The sequence below is a fragment of the Jaculus jaculus genome, unplaced genomic scaffold (assembly GCF_020740685.1).
Source record: "Jaculus jaculus isolate mJacJac1 unplaced genomic scaffold, mJacJac1.mat.Y.cur mat_scaffold_37_1_1805170_arrow_ctg1, whole genome shotgun sequence".
Lineage (NCBI taxonomy): Eukaryota > Metazoa > Chordata > Mammalia > Rodentia > Dipodidae > Jaculus > Jaculus jaculus.
The window spans coordinates 1,441,969-1,457,547 of NW_025423493.1; the positions used below are offsets into that span (position 1 = coordinate 1,441,969).

The 15,579-nt window shown below is 41.8% G+C and overlaps 2 pseudogenes; one reads left to right on the forward strand and one right to left on the reverse strand.

Annotated features, from left to right (window-relative positions):
* LOC123457349 overlaps window positions 1-15,579 on the reverse strand; it is a 158,683-nt pseudogene that overhangs the window by 83,874 nt on the left and 59,230 nt on the right.
* LOC123457340 lies at window positions 4,266-5,517 on the forward strand (annotated as a pseudogene).

Consider the following 15,579-nt stretch of genomic DNA (forward strand, 5'->3'; position numbering starts at 1 on the left):
TAAAGAAAAATGAAGTTATGAAATTCTCTGGAAAATCAATGGACCTGGAGAGGATTATATTGTGAGGTAACCCAGGCCCAGAAAGCTATATGTCGAATGTTCTCTCTCATATGTGGATCCTAGCTATAGATGATTGGACTTCTGTGTGAGTAGGAAAAAATCTCAGTAGCAGAGGCCAGTAAGGAAGAAAGGAGATATAAAGGGAATAGAAAGAAAGGAAGGGGAGTACTTAATAGGATGGTATTGTATATATGTAAGTCAAAGAATAGATTAATGGGGTTGAAAAGGCCCAAAGTGAGGTCAGGGGAAGAGAATGAGTAATGGAAGGAAGAGGGAGGGCTAATCAAAATCTAAAAGGATATAAATAAATCATATGGAAACCTACTGTTTTGGACAATGGAACAGCCATAGATTGTTACTAGAAATTTTTCAAATCCAGGTATGGGATACCTTCCAGTAAGTTTTTGGCCAGGGAGGTCCCTGATGTCTCCAAAAGATTACAGGCCATTCCCAAGGCCCCTGGTTTCCCACCAGGAATATATGGTAAGACCCTATTGCCAAAGACTCCACATACTTGGGCTGCACGGCCACTGAGAAATCCTGCTGGAGCTGAACTGATAAACTCCTCCATGTAGACCAGCTGACACAAAGCTGGAAGAAGCCATTCTGCATGCACTTCAATGAGAGAGAGAGAAATCACCAGTGAAGATACTCAGCAGTGGACACTGCATGCCTTATGTTTGCCCAACTAGGCCAAATTAGCCAACGGGTAAAATGGTGGCATGTCTGTCATGGTGGATACCAATTGCCCTTTAATTGGACTGGAGGCCTGCTCCATGGGAGGGAATACATCTCTGATACTGAAAACCTACAATAGGGGTAGCCATGAGCCCTAGGGGTATAACATCTGCTGCTGTCTGGCTAAATGTTTATACTATGCTTATCAAACTGCCCAGTAATCGCTTCTCTTAAAGTTCATAACCATATATTAATGCTACTCTCACTTTTGGTGGAGAACCTTCTCTTTTCAGATGGCAATGACCTTGGGATGACTCAGAAGACCTTGTGCAAAGCAAAGTCGAAGTTGTCCTCAGACCTCCACATGGCATCATGTGCTCATTCACATACAAGATACTTGAATCACATTACTTGTCTCCTTAGTGTCCTCATCTTCTAAATTCCTATAGACACCCTAACTACCACATTAACCAACCAATCTAAACATCATTCAAACAAGAGACTAGGCACCTCTGTGCCTGTAATTCCCTGTTCTTCCTTTCCATTCAGTAACTAAACTATTCTTCCATTCCTGAAGTGTCAGGATTTTCCCCACACCAGCCTGCCCCTCCCAACCCCTCATCTCTTCACAGGTCTAATGACGTCTCTAAAAGTCTCTACCTGCCTATCACCATGAGAACCTTAGACAGACAACTATTCTCAAATTAGAGTCAGTTTATTAAACTCAGGACACTTCCAATTTTGTTAATAACACTTAGTAATGCTCTATATCCATTTGTCACATCCTAAAAGCATTTAGTATTCTGAGTTATGGCCAGAGGCTGGCAAAGCTAAGACTTCATCTACTGTCCTTCCTGCTTTTTCCTTCTAGCATTTAGTACCTAACAGTGTAGGTTTTTATACCTTCTCCTCCCATCCACAGGACAATGAAGAAAATACTGAGAGATGCTGACAATCTTGGGTGATGCTGGAGCTGGGTGTTGGCCTCAGCAGGGCCTGTCACCTGGTGTCCTCACAGCACTGCCCCTTGGGCCCTCCTACCCGCTGCTGAGTGGCTTCACTCACGTGGACAGCCAAGGCTACCTGCCTGCTCGCCATCCTGCTGGATAGAGGCTCAGGAAAATGAACTGTGCTGCTACCCCCACACATTTCCCCCGCTATCTTTGGTTGAGCCACAGCACTGTGATGTCACAGTCACAGGCCATTCCATCTGCTAGTGGCATGGGGGAGGCTGGAGCCATCCACTCTGCAGGAGGGGAGGGTGCTTTCATAAGGAATAGGGTGCAGTACTTTGGTACTTTGGAGCAGAAACACTGTAGCTCATGGAGTTTGTGTGCCCCCCGACCACCCACCCAGAGAGCAGATGCAGGGGTTCCTGCTACCTGGAATGCAGCTGTATTGGAGCAGGGGCTTTGTAGCTCACAGACCTTGTGCACCCCGTTACTCAGAGAGCAGATATAGAGACTCCTAGAGTCTGAGGAGGCCTCCTGGGACAGGGTGACTCTGGGCCAGAAGATCTCACAAGCCCACTGTGTGTGACTGACAACACTCCCACATGGATTGGCTGCACTCAGGCCTGTGTTCTGAGGCCCTGACCTGCTTTCCTTGCTTGCCCTTCTGTTTCAGTCAGGTTTGCATTGCTGGCAGAAATCACCCATCAAAGAGCAGTTTGAGGAGGAAAAAAAAATTATTTTGGCTTACAGGCTCAAGAGGAAGCTCCACGATGATAGGGTGAAAGGATAGCATGAGCAGAGAGTGGATATCACTTCCTTGCCAAATCAGGTGGACAACTGGAACAAGAGAGTGCACCAAACACTGGCAAAGGGAAACTGGCTATAATACACATAAGCCCAGCAATACACTGCATCTAAGAGGTGTTAGTTCCCAAATCTCCATCAGCTGGGAACCTAGCATTTAGAACACTTAGGTCTATGGGGGACATATGAATCAAACCATCATATCTTCCTTCTTTCTTTCCTTCCTACCATTCTACCCTTCCTCATCTTTTTTCTCCTTTCCTTCCTTCCTTCCTTCCTTCCTTCCTTCCTTCCTTCCTTCCCTCCTTCCTTCCTTCCTTCCTTTCTTCCATTGTTTTCCCTTTTTGTTTCATCCCTTCCTTCCCTCCTTCTCTCCCTCCTTCCTTTCTACCTTATTTCCATTCTTCTCCTTTCTTTCCCACTCTTTTTCCTTTTCTTCTATTCTTCTCCTCCCTTCCCCCTCTTTTTTCTCCTTTCCTTCCTTTCTTTTCATACTTTCTTCTTTCTTTCTTTCCTTCCATCTTCCTAGTCTCCTTCCTTCTCACCTCTTTTTCCTTCATTCCATTCTTCATCCTTTCCCCTCTTCTTCTCCCTTCCTTCATTTCTTCTTCCCATTATTCTCTTTCCTTTCCCCTCTTTTTTCCTGCCTGCCTTTCTTTTCCTCCTCTTTCCCCTATTTTTCTCCCTTCCTTCCTTCCCTCTTTGTTGGAGACCACTGTCTTCTCTCCATGTTACTGACAACATAATTGTATAAATGTAAATGTGTGTGCCAATGCAGTTTGAGGAATGCAGCTGCTCCTACTCAAATTATACAAAATATAAGTGAAATCCTAACCACAGTCTCCCATGCTCTGTTTACGATAGCCAGATATCTTCCTAGAAAACAGACCTGTTATCTTTTAACCACATGTCAAAAAGTCAAGTATTCTCAAGACAATTTGTATTATGTCAAAGTCATTATTCATGATGCATCCATAAGCTATTTGTGATATATGCATAAACCTAAGATTAAAAACATGGTAGGCTAAGATTCAGTGCCTCTCATCCCAGTTGTGACAGAGAGCCCATCGGTTCGCCCTCTTCTGCATGTCTAATGGGTGTTGTGAGTTTCTTTGTCTATGCATTGCAGTCCCACTTCTAGAACATGAACCCTGTGTCATTGGCCACAGCACCACTTTCCTTCCCCTCCTTTATTTCTCCCTCCCCTCTCCTGTTTGCTCTTGTATTTTGAGACAGGATCTCTATATAGTCTAGACTTGCCTTGAACTCTTGACTCTCCCACCTCAGCCTACCACTGAGGTAACATGGGTGTATAACACTCAGTTTTTAGGGGGAAGGTTTGTTTGTGTGTGTGTGGTTTATGTGAAAGGGGATACATATTTATGTGTAGTTTTACACTTTTTGTGCACACACGTGTGTAGCCAGAGGACAATGCCAGGCTCCTTCTTCAATTGCTCTGCACTTTATCTTTTTTTGAGACAAACTATTTCACTGAGACATGAAACTCACCAATTCAACTAGATTATCTAACCAGCAGCAAACCTCCTGCCTCCACCTCATCTGCTAGGATTATGGGTACAAGCCAGCACCCCTAGTTTTTACCTGGGTGTTGGGGATCTGAACTCAGGTCCTCATGCTTATGTGGCAAACACTTTATCCACTGAGCCATCTCCCCAGCCCACCCAACAGCCTTATTTCTGCACAGAAAGGGACATAAATGTCCTAAGCCATTGGTTGGAGGCTGGCAATGTGGTGAGATGGAGCGAGACCATGAATCCTCAGTTTCACTGTCAGGAGCATTCAGTCGAGGTTGACACAGCCGCCTACAGGATAACCAAGGGCCAGGGTAACTCTGCTTTCCCAGAGTGGCCCAGGGAATAGTGTTCTCTCTCATGACACTCACCTCTGCTTGGAACTTGGACAAAGGATTTCTTTTCATGACAATCATGCTGAATAGCCAACAAGATCCTGTTGCATGACTTGGTGGTTTTATGGTATTTACTGAATTTTACAGAAAAGAAAGCCACATCTCTGATAAATATTCTATGTCTGGCTGACTGTCAGTGGTCATGGGGAGTTGGAATGTTGCGGGTCCAGTGCCAAGTGATCTTGTGTTATCTTTGTTTCCTAAATAGCCACTTATTGCCAGTCTCTGTGCATGACCTAACATCCTATGCTACTATGTAAATCCATTTTTAATGTACCATCAGACCCCTAGCTTCCACCAACCAAGGCTAAAAATGTCACCTCAAATGTCTCTCAAATACAAAAACAAAAATGAAGTAAAATATTTTTAAAAAATTAAAAAGACCAACTCACATCCATGACTGTAGCTTGTATGGTAGCCGTCTTGAGTTGCTGTTCAAATCAAAAGTAGTGACTTATTGATTGTGGTGCTCTTTTTCATTGTCTCTTACTTGTGTGTATAAGACATGAGACAGGGAGAGATGAAAGGAAGAGATAGGGGTGAGAAAGCAACAATTATGACATGCCTTCTCTTTAAAAAACATTTATTTAGCCAGGTGTGGTGGCACACGCCTTTAATCCCAGCACTCGGGAGGCAGAGGTAGGAGGATCACTGTGAGTTCGAGGCCACCCTTAGACTACAGAGTGAACTCCAAGTCCACCTAGACTAGAGTGAAAGCCTATCTCAAAAAAGCATAAAGAAAAAGGGGAGGGGCTAGAGGCCGGCTGTGAGTGGGAGCAAGCAGGAAGTGTAGTGAGGGCCGCCCAGGGAAGCGCAGGAAATGACCACATGTGAAATCTGCAGAGTGAGGTGGAGGGCGTCAAGAATATTATGACCCAGAATGTGGAGCGGATTCTGGCTCGTGAGGAGAGCTTGGACCATCTCCGCAACAAGACAGAAGATCTGGAAGCTACATCTGAGCACTTCAAGACATCGCAAAAGGTGGCCCGGAAGTTCTGGTGGAAGAATGTGAAGATGATTGTCCTCATCTGTGTGATTGTTTTTATCATCCTCCTCCTCGTGGTGCTCCTTGCCACTGGTGCCATCCCCACTTAGGGAGCCCCTCCGGCCCCACTTTACTCTTCAGGGGAAACCTTACATAATGAATGCCAAGAGGTGCCCTCTCCTATCCTCCTCCACAAGAATGCTGCTTGGTCCCATGAGTAGCCATTGTACACCATAGAAGCAATTGATCTCCTGCAAGGAGACAGCTGAACTGTGGCTCTATCTCATGGGTCCTTTGAGTAGGTTAGAGAGACCCAGAAGTCCCTGGGTGTGGCTTGGAGAATGTTGGTGGCTGGTGGGCAATAAAGATCTTTCAGTACACCTAAAAAAATTATTTGTTCATTTGAGAGAAAGTGTGAGAGAGGAAGAGTCAGACAGAGAGAGAGAGGATAGGTGTGTCAGGGCCTCCAGGCACTACCATGTACATTTGGCTTTATGTGGGTACTGGGGAATTGAAACTGGGTCCTTAGTGTTCATTGGGAAGCACCATAACTGCTGAACCATCTCTTCAGTCCATGATATCCCTTCTTATAAATATATATTTGTCATAACAATGATCTATAATAGTCATAATTTCAGTTTTGAATGTGGGAGTTTAGTAGGCACACAGCATGGAATAGTCACAGAAGAAATACCAAGAATCAGACAATGAATAAAACGTCAAGATGGGCACTGAACAACACCCATAAGAAATGTCTGGAGTGGGCTGGAGAGATGGATCAGTGGTTAATGTACTTGACAGCAATGTCTAATGACCAGGTTTGATTCCTCAGTACTCACACTAAGTTCAATGTACAAAGTAGTGCATGCAATTGAAATTCATTTGCAGTGGCTGGAGGCCCCGGCACACCCAATAGCATTTGCTTGCACACATGCACATACTCTCTCTTTCCAAGCAAATAAATAAATAAAGTAACATAGGGGCTGGGGAGATGGCTTAATGGTTAAAGTGCTTGCCTATGTAGACAAAGGACCAAGGTTTGAAGCCCCAGTAAACATGTAAGCCAGATTGACAAGATGGCATATGCATCTGGAGTATGTTTACAGCAGCGAGAGGTACCGACACACTTACTCTCATTCTCTCTCTCTTTGCTTACAAATAAGTAAACAAAATTAAAAAAAATATATTTTTTATCTACAAGCAGAGAGAGAGAGAGAATGGGTGTGTCAAAACCTCCAGATATTGCAAACAACCTGCAGACCCATGAGCCACTTTCTGTATCTTGATTAGTTAGGCACTGGGAATTGAACTGGTTTTGTTAGGCTTTGCAGGAAAGTGCCTTAAACACTCTCCCATCTCTCAAGCAATCTCAAATTTTTTTTTTATCTCTCACACATTTTTTTGAAAGTCTTCCTCTTATCTTTCCTCAAATTCCAACATAGACTTCCATGGCCTTTGCCTAAAACCATGCTGAATTTGCATCTCCCCATCAGAAGTGGTCTTCAGGGAATTTTAGAAAAAATCATGACGATATGTGTATGTGTATAAATATACACACACACACACATATACACATTTATAAACACACACATATATGTTATGAAACACATATTACTTTCTTTCATAAGAAAAGCCTATGAAGTCATCTTTATGAATAATTAAGCATCTCATTGCCACTGTCTATTTTTAAAGTATTTCATGTCCTAAAAATGAAATAACACTGAACTAAAAATCTAATTGTCTGAAGCCAGCATCACCCCGATACCAAAACTAGGCAAAGATAGAACAAAAAAGAAAATTACAGACCGATCTCCCTCATGAACATAGAATCAAAAATTCTCAGCAAAATATTGGCAAACAGAATACAAGAATATATCAGAAAGATCATTCACCCAGACCAAGTTAGCTTTATCCCAGAGTTGCAGGGATGGTTCAACATATGCAAATCGATAAATGTAATACATTATATAAATGGACTGAAAGACAAAAATCACATGATCATATCATTAGATGCAGAAAAAGCATTTGACAAAATCCAACATCTCTTCATGAAAAAAGTCCTACAGAGACTGGGAATAGAAGGAACATATCTCAATACAATAAAGGCTATTTATGACAAACGTACAGCCAACATGTTACTAAATGACGAAAAACTGGAAGCTTTTCCACTAAAATCAGGAACAAGACAAGGGTGTCCACTGTCCCCACTTTTATTTAATATAGTACTGGAAGTCTAAGCTATAGCAATAAGGCAAGAGATGCACATAAAAGGGATACAAATTGGAAAGGAAGAGATCAATTTATTATTATTTGCAGATGACATGATTTTATACATAAAGGACCCTAAAGACTCTACCAGCAAACTGTTAGAGCTGATAAACACCTACAGCCATGTAGCAGGATAAAAATAAATACACAGAAATCAGTAGCCTTCCTATATGCTAACAACAAACACACAGAGGATGAAATCAGAGAATCACTCCCATTCACAATTGCATCAAAGAAAATAAAATACCTTGAAATAAACCTAACCAAGGAAGTATAGGATCTCTACAGTGAAAAATTTAAAACACTCAAGTGAGAAATCACAGAAGACACCAGGAAATGGAAAAACATTCCTTGATCCAGGATTGGAAAAATCAATATTGTGAAAATGGCAATCTTACCAAAAGCCATCTACACATTCAATGCAATCCCCATAAAAATTCCCATGGCATTATTCATGGAAATAGAAAAAAAATCCAAAAATTCATTTGGAATCACAAAAAAACCTCGAATATCTAAAATAATACTGAGCAACAAAAATAAGGCTGGTGGTATCACCATACCTGATTTTAACCTATACTACAGAGCCATAGTAACAAAAACAGCATGGTACTGGCACAAAAGCAGACATGTAGATCAATGGAACAGAATAGAGGACCCAGATGTAAGCCCAAGTAGCTATAGCCATATTAAATAAAAATGCCAAAACTACTCATTGAAGTGAAAACAGCCTCTTCAGCAAATGGTGTTGGGAAAACTGGATATTTATCTGTAGAAGGATGAAAATAAATTCTTCTCTCTCTCCATGCATAAGAATTAAGCCCAAATTGATTAAAGACCTTAACATCAGACCCAAAACTCTGAAACTGCTAGAGGAAAAAGTAGGGGAAACCCTTCAACATATTGGTCTTCACAAAGACTTTCTGAATATAACCCCAACTGTTCATGCAAACCACAGATTAACCACTGGGGCCTCATGAAATTACAAAGATTTTGTATGGCAAAAGGACACTGTGAATAAAGCAAAGAGACAAACTACTAATGGGAAAAAACCTTTGCCAGCTACACATCTGATAGAGGATTAATATCTAGGATATGCAAAGAACTCAAAAAAATTAAATAATAAGAAATCAAATCACCCAATTAAAAATGGGCTATGGAACTAAATAGAGAGTCCTCAAAAGAATAAATAAGGATGGCATATAAGTATCTAAAATACGTTCTACATCCCTAGTGATCAGGGAAATGCAGATTAAAACTACATTGAGATTCCAACTCACACTTGTCAGATTGGCTACCATCATGAAAACAAACGACCATAAATGCTGGCAGGAATGTGGAAAAAGAGGAACCCTTCTAAACTGTTGGTGGGAATGCAATCTGGTCCAGCCATTGTGGAAATCAGTGTGGAGATTCATAAGACAGCTAAAAATAGATCTACCATATGACCCAGCTATAGCACTCCTAGGCATATATCCTAAGGCTCATCTCATTACCTTAGAAATACATGCTCAACCATGTTTATTGCTGCTCAGTTCACAACAGCTGGGAAATGGAATCAGCCTAGATGTCTATCAACTGATGAGTGGATAATGTAGATATAGCATATTTATACAATGGAATTCTACTCAGTGGTAAAGAAAATTAAAGTTATGAAATTTGCAGAAATATGGATAGATCTGTAAAGGATTATACAAAGTGAGGAAACCCAGGCTCAGAAAGCCAAGCATTGCATGTTCTCTCTCATATGTGGGTCCTAGCTACAGGTGATCAGACTTCCAGGTGAGTAGGAAGAAAACTCAGTAGCAAAACCAGGAAACTAGAAAAGAAATATAAAGGGAAGAGAAAGGAAGAGAGGAAGGTACTTAATAGGATGGCATTTTGTGTGTGTGTGTGTGTGTGTGTGTGTGTGTGTGTGTGTGTTTAGAAGAGTAGATTAGTGGGGTGAAAAAGCTCTAAGTGAGGCCAGGGGAAGAGATTGAGTAAAGGAAAGGTGGAGGGAGGGCTAATCAAAATCTAAGAGGATATAAATAAATCATATGGAATCCTACTTTTTTAGGCAATGGAACACTCAGGAGCTATAGATTGTTGCTAGAAAATTTTCAGTGCCAGGGGTGGGATACCTTCCAGTGAGTTGTTGGCCAGGGAGGTCCCTGATGCCCCCAAAACATTATAGGCCATTGCCAAGGCCCTTGGTTTCCACCAGGAATAGATGGTAAGACCCTATTGCTGAAGAATGCAAGGCCACTGAGAAATCCTACTGGAACTGAGCTGATAAACTCCCCCATGCAGACCAGCTGACAGAAAGCTGAAAGAAGCCATTCTGCATGCACTTCAATGGGACAGTGAGAAATCACCAGTGAAGATACTCAATAGTGGACTCTGCAAGCCTTGTATTTGGCCAACCAGGCCAAATGAGCCAATGGGTGCAATAGTGGCATGTCTGTCATGGTGGAAACCAACTGCCCTCTAACTGGACTGGAGGCCCACTCCATGGGAGAGAATATATACCTGATACTGAAAACTTAAAACAGGGGTAGTCATAAGCCCTAGGGTCTAACGTCTGCTGATGCCTGGCTAAATGTATAAACTATGCTTATCAAACTGTCCAGTAAGCACTTCTCTTAATGTTCATGCCCTTATATTAATGCTACTCTCATTTTTGGTAGAGAATCTTCTCTTTTCAGATGGCAGTGACCTTGGGATGACTCAGAAAGTATCATGGTGCTTGAAAGAAGTCACCGGAGTGCTCAGTACTGTAATATCTCTATCACACCTTCTAATGATCAGGATCTAATGTGTGACAGAAAGAATGTAAGAGCCAAAGGAAGGGTAGGACTCCTTACAATGTGCTCCCCACAGACACAAAATGGCCTGGATATACATGACCTCACAGTGCCTGAAACTATCTACACAAGACCATCATAAGAGAAGGAAAAGATCATGACATCAAAATAAAAAGAGAGACTGATGGAGGATGGAGTTTCAAAGCGGAAAGTGGGGGAAGGAAGGGTATTACCATGGGATATTTTTTATAATCATGGAAGTTGTTAATAAAAATTTGAAAAAAATCGTAATTGTCTGACCATATATATATATATATATATATAAACTTGACTCAAGTTATATTTTGTCATATAAAAGCTTTTTTTCAGTATTTTGGATTGAAATATGAAACCAGGGGTTCATTCCAAATGAGTAGTAATGTTGTTCCTCATGTACAATGTGTTTCAACTTGAAATTCTGATAGAAGACTGGAGAGATTGCTCAGTGGTTAAGCTACTTACCTGCAAAGTCTAATGACCCCGGTTCAATTCCCCAGCACCCATGTGAAGGCAGATGCACAAATTGATACACGTATGGGGAGTTTGTTTACAGTAACTACATTTCCTGATGTGCCCATGTTCATTTATTATCTGTCTTTCTCCTTACAAATAAATAATTAAATAAAAATTCTTTTTTTTTAATAGCTAGGCATGGTGGCACACACCCTTAATTCCAGCACTGGGGAGGCAGAGGTAAGAGAACTGGCTATGAGTTTGAGGGCAGCCTGAGACTACATAGTGAATTCCAGGTCAGCCTGGGCTAGAGAGGAAAAACCAAAAGTAAATAAACTAATGAATTAATTTATTAAATTAAAATAAAGTTTGATTGGAAAAAATCCAGATAGGAAGTGATACATGGAGTGGAATTAAAAATCAAATAACTCTAATGGTGGAGGGATGACATACAAGTTGAGATGCTTAGGATCCAGTTTTAATTCCTGAGGACCCACAAAAGCCAGATGCATCTGGAGTTTGTTTTCAGTGGCTGGAGAACCTGGCATGGCCATTCTCTCTCTCTCCCAAATAAAAATAATAAAAATAAATCTCACCACTCTCTTTCTCAAGTGAGAACAGGCTGCTTGAAAATCTACCATTTCTACTAGTTTCCTACATGGGCTTTCTCCATCAACACCAGGCTGTAGGGCTTCAACCTGAATCTAAAACACACTTGATGGAAACTTAAACTATGTGACCACACCTGAATGTCATTCAGAAATAAGATGGTGTGGGTAGATGACTGGGTTTAGATGTGGTGATGGTGGTAAAATCCCCATGATGGCTCTCACTAATAGCTTTACAAAAAGAGGAACAGAGGCTCAAGCTGTCAGGCTTGCTCTGTCTTACCACACAGTATCCCTTTCTCATGTGCAACACAGCAAGAATGCTTGCAACCAGAGTTGAACAGATCAGTGCTCTGGGTCCCAGGATTTCCCAGTCTTCAGAATCAAGAGTAAAAAAACGAACATCTACCATTTATTGATTAATTGGCCTCATTTATTTTGTTTCAACAGACAGAGGGCTAAGCTCCCCCACTTTCTACAAACAGATTCTAACTTAATGTTCACACTTCTTTCTGCCTCTTCTTTAAAATATAATCTGCCATATATATTTTTTAAATCATAAATCTGGGGCTTGAGAGATTTCTAAGTGGTTAATGCACTTGCCTTCAAAGCCTTCAGACCCAGGTTTGATTCCACAGGACCCACATAAAGTCAGATGAACAAAGTGCTTCATGTGTCTGGAGCTTGTTTGCAGTGGCTAGGTGCCCTGATGCAACCTTTATCTCTCTCTCTCAAATAAATAAATTATATCTATATCATCTATATCTATATCTGTATATATAACTGTATGTTATGTAATTGACCAATTATCAAAACTCAAATAACTTCCCATATCTCGTTGAAGGATATCCAAAGCTTTTACCTGGACTTCCAGAACCAGGTTTATGGAAACTTACTGCTCTGCCCCAGCCTCCTGACACTGCATATTTTCATTTTCTACACAAGTATCTGTCCTCTTGTTTCTGAGGTGTTCCTTGTGATATACCTGTTGCCCATAATTCTCTCTCCCCCAATCTGTCTCTCACTCAGTCCACATTATGTAAAAGTTCAACCTCATTTCCCTGAACTCCCAGTGTTTTCTATGTATTCCCTCCAAATGCATCTTTATTTATTTATTCATTTATTATACAGAGAGAGGCTGATATATAGTGAAAATGTGTGTGCCAGGGTGTTACAGTCAGGTTCAGCATTGCTGGTAGAAGTCACCCAACCAAGAGCAACTTGTGGGAAAAAAGAGGTTTATTTTGGCTTACAGGCTCAAGGGGAAGCTCCATGATGGCAGGGGAAAACAATGGCATGAGCAGAGGGTGGACATCACCCTCTGGCCAACATAAGGTGGACCACAGCAACAGGAGAGTGTGCCAAACACTGGCATGGGGAAACTGGCTATAACACCCCTAAGCCCGCCCCCAACAATGTACTCCCTCCAGGAAGCATTAATTCCTGAATATCCATCAGCTGGGAACCTAGCATTCAGAACACCTAAGTTTATGGGGGAAACTTGAATCAAACCATCACACAGGGCCTGCAGCCACTGGAAACCAACTCCAGAAACAGGTACCACTTTGTGCATCTGGCTTTATGTGGGTACTGGATGATCAAACCTGAGTCATAAGGCTTCGCATCTAAGTGCCTTAACTACTGAGCCATCCCTCCACTCCTCCGAATGTATCCTTGTCACTGTGAATCCTACTATTTTGTGTTGCCCAGCTCTCTTCTGAACCCCAGCCCCACCGTCACCACACACACCCTTGTCTGTTTTCTAAGATTAGAAAATACATGGACCTTCCAGTACAATACCCCTAGGAAGAGTTGTCATCCTTCAGTCCTGACCACATACATACACATTTTGTTGTCTGAATACCAAATTCCACCTATTGACCATCAGTCAGCTTTTGGAAATACTATGTGAGCTATACATTCAGAAAAAAAAAATCTATCAATCAAGCAAATATTGGGGGATGGATACTTTACATGACAAGCTTTCTATAACAACAGATGAGCTAGGTGAGTGTGATAGTGCACACCTTTAATCACAGCACTCAGGAGGCAGAGATAGGAGGATGGCCTTGAGTTTGAGGCCATCCTGAGACTACAGAGTGAACTCCTTGTCAGCCTGTCCTAGAGCGAGACCCTACCTTTAAAACGTCCCCCCCCCCAAAAGCACTGGAGAGATGGTACAGTAGTTAAGGCACTTGCCTGCAAAGACTAATGACCTGGGGGCTGGAGAGATGGCTTAGCAGTTAAGTGCTTGCCTGTGAAGCCTAAGGACCCTATATTGATTCCCCAGGATGCATGTTAGCCAGATGCACAAGAGGGCGCATGCATCTGGAGTTTGTTTTCAGTGGCTGGAGGCCCTGGCGTGCCCATTCTCTCCCTCCCCCCCCCCCTCTCTCTCTCTTTCTGTGTCACTCACCAATAAATAAACAACAACAACAAAAAGACTAATGACCTTGGTTCAATTCCTCAGTACCCACATAAAGCCAGATGCACAAAGTGGTGCATGGATCTGGAGTTTGTTTGAAGTGTCTTTGGGCCCTGCTGTACCCATTCTCTGGGTCTCCCCCTCCCTTTTAAAACAAAAACATATTTTCTAGGACTGGAGGGATTGCTTAGTGTTTAAGTTGCCTGCCAGTGAAGCCTAAGGACCCAGGTTCAATTCCCCAGTACCCATGTGTGGTAGTTTGAATAGATGGCCCCAGTATGTTCAGCGTTTTATTAGTTTGTAGTTTGCTTCTGCAGCCACCTGGCTGTAGGCAGTGCCACTGAGAAGACCTTAAGGTGTGGTGGTAGGTTTGAAATTCCAGTCAAAACATATGCAAAGTGCTTAGTTCTGCCTAGAGTTTCTGAAGTGTGCTGTGTGGTGAGGCTTTTGGCTTGTGGCTTTCTTCTGTGTTTGGTGCTGTGAAAGCAGGCCAGCTTCCTCTGCCATTATGGATCTTCCCATGGATGTGTAAGCTTCAAGAAACATCTCTTCCTCTATATCTGTGCCTGGTCTGGATCAAGGTGGTACACGTGTCTAGAGTTCTCTTGCAGTGGCTGGAGGCCTTGGCATGCCCACTCTATCTGCCTCTCTCTCTCTCTACATACATACATACATACATGCATACATACATATATATAATATTTTAAAAAATATAATTGAAAATTATGAAGGAAGACATGCTATGTTAATTCTGGCCCCACACTCACACATGTATGCACATACACACACACACACACACACACACACAATTAGCACCAGAAGCTAAGCATATGTTAATGAGTGACTATGCCTTACTGTGGCCCTGAATGATAATGTTTTTAGGGTTTCTTTTTGGGGTAGGGTCTTGCTCTAGCACAGGCTGACAGGAATTCACTCTGTAGTCTCAGACTGGCCTCAAACTCATGACCACAATAAACCTATCTCTGCCTCATGAGTGTTGGGATTAAAGGCATGTGCCACCACAACAGGCTTTGAATGAGAATTTTGTGTAAAGTGATGCATGAATATAAACCACCACCCTTTAGGATGGCAAGAAAAATATCTGCCAAAATATCTGGGAGGTGAGAGAGGTACCCAGGCAGTTGGGATACAGAGTTGGGTTCCTGGTTAACTGAGAGGTGGATGAGTGTGAGCCACAGTCATCTGATGCTCATGACAGTGTGATGCAGTCACATTTTGCAAGAGGCATGCAAGGATCCGCATGGTTTCACCACCAAATAAAATAAAAATAAGAACCCTGCTGAAAAATGGGGCCAGACTGACATGTTTTATTAGAAATGATTAGCAGAATTTGAGAAGTAGTGATTTTGGTAATTACTAAAATAGTGTGATTTTTCTCCCAATAGAGCATATGTTACATTACATAAAAATGTTATTTTGTTACTTTCCACTTTTAAGATTTTACATATGTACTGTGAAAGTTTAAATAATCCAACTTGCTCTCTGTTTACTGCTGAATTAATTCTTCATGTAAAAATCAGCTGTCATGCCTCATGGTTATTTTTGTTGTTTATTTGTTTTCTTGTTATATTTCAA